Source organism: Sinocyclocheilus anshuiensis, unplaced genomic scaffold (assembly GCF_001515605.1).
Source record: "Sinocyclocheilus anshuiensis isolate Anshui unplaced genomic scaffold, SAMN03320099.WGS_v1.1 scaffold552, whole genome shotgun sequence".
Taxonomy (NCBI): domain Eukaryota; kingdom Metazoa; phylum Chordata; class Actinopteri; order Cypriniformes; family Cyprinidae; genus Sinocyclocheilus; species Sinocyclocheilus anshuiensis.
In genome coordinates, this window is record NW_015554362.1 from 741439 (window position 1) to 743447 (window position 2009).

At 30.5% G+C, this 2009-nt stretch overlaps 1 protein-coding gene across 2 annotated transcripts in view; it reads right to left on the minus strand.

Moving 5' to 3' along the window:
• The window catches only part of LOC107671474 (WD repeat-containing protein mio), a 10479-nt gene extending 9453 nt beyond the window's left edge, over positions 1-1026 (minus strand). For both annotated transcript variants that reach the window (XR_001632204.1, XM_016464402.1), the window contains exon 1: positions 937-1026. The gene's annotated coding sequence lies outside the window, so the exon portion shown is untranslated. The remainder of the gene's footprint in view (positions 1-936) is intronic.
• Between the last annotated feature and the right edge of the window lie 983 nt (positions 1027-2009).

Sequence of the window (2009 nt, forward strand, 5' to 3'; positions counted from 1 at the left end):
TCAGATTCCAGATTTTCAAATAGTTGTATCTCAGCCAAATATTGTCCTGTCCTAACAAACCATACATCAATGGAAATGTATTCAGCTTTCAGAAGATGTATAAATCTCAATTTCAAAAAGTTGACCCTTATGATTGGTTTTGTGGTCCAGGGTCACATATATAGGTGTGTATATTCTATATCATAATATAATAATATAATCTACATAATATAATGATATCATTAATACAAAATGTCATTGTTATAAAAAGTAATAGAATAAAATAAAGCATATATTATTATTAATAATAATAAAGAATTATTCTTTTTATTTTCATTTATTATATGACTTTTGATAATAAATAAGATTTAATTAAATAATACTATAATAATAATGTTGTACATTTAATTTGGTTAAATATTTTTTTCCTTTTATGATTTCATAACTCATACATCAAAGGGTTAAAACAAACAACATTAAAGTTGCACACGAAATTAAAGGTAATTAAGACATTAGCAAAGTTAAACCAAAGCTAAGAGAAAATCCAGGTTGATTGTTAAAGCCATAATGTGTTTAATGTGTTGAAATAAACAGTAAATAAATACATAAGTAATAAAATCATTAATAAGATCCATTCTACGCTTCATGATTCTATCACCCCGTGTTAAGATGTAAATATTAAATAACTGAAGAGAAAAATAAAACTGTCTTTTTGCTAAAGAAGTAAAGAGTGCAAATGCGATTTAATGTTCTTATGACTTGATTTTAATAAGTGAGTTAACTTAGCCGGTCAGCTATAGCTAAACTAACCTTAACTAAACTTAACCTTTTCTAAACCGGAAACAGGTAACTTAATAACAGACGCCAATCACTATATGAAGACACAGAATAAACCATGCTTTAAAATATAAATAGATGGCAGCTGTGCTCATGAGCGTTTGATAAATATAAACTCACATTTGACGTGCAAACATGCTGAAGTTTGTTTGGGTAGCGTGAAGTCGGAAGCAGTGCAGATTGTAAACACAACGTGACAGAAACACAAAATAAAAGTCCCACTTCGTCTAATGAATATAACAGACATCGACGAGCAGAGAGGAACGAGGATTATATTCATACAGTAGGAGAACTAAACCTAATAACCTCTGTCTCAACAGTCAAGTCTTCCGGGTAAAAGCATAAGATAAACAAATTAATCTATAAAAATCAAACGCGTGAAATACAGATATGGAAGCCCATTTGCGCCACACACACACAAAATAATCATCTGGTAAATCTTAATTATGGCATAAAAATACAAATTTTATGAGATTACAAAGTCAAAAATATGACAGAATAAGTCATAATTATGAGAAACGTCTAAATTATGAGATAAAAAGCCATTATGACATGAAAAGTAGAATTATGTCGTAACTTACGTATGTTCTAATCATAATTTTGATTTTCATGTCAATTTCGACTTTATCTCATGATTACGACTTAATTCCATATAGTTTCACATTTTTATATCAAAATTATATATTTTTGTCATAATTTTGACTTTTTATGTCACAGTTCTGACTTTCTATTTATGAATTAGTCTCATAATTTCAACTTTTTTTATCTGTTCTTATGTGGTGGAAACTCAAAATTTTAATTTGAAAACTTCACTGCCCTCTACAGCTGAAAAAAAAAAAGGTTTATTCATGCAAAGTTTAAAGGGGCCATATGATGCGATTTCAAGTTTTCCTTTCTCTTTGGAGTGTTACAAGCTGTTCGTGAATAGATAAGATCCCTGAAGTTGCAAAGACTAAAGTCTCAAAACCAAAGAGATATTCTTTATAAAAGTTAAGACTCTGCCACGCCCCCCTAAAATGTCTCGTTCTAACACGCCCCCACATATCTACCTCACTATGTGGAAATATTAGCATAATGCCGCCCAAATGTGCAGGCAAAGAAAGAAGGCGTGGTTTCAATGCATGCATTTTATGGATGACCGTTTCGTGAACCTAGGAGAGGAGGTAATTCTGACTTTGCTATGACAATCTGGC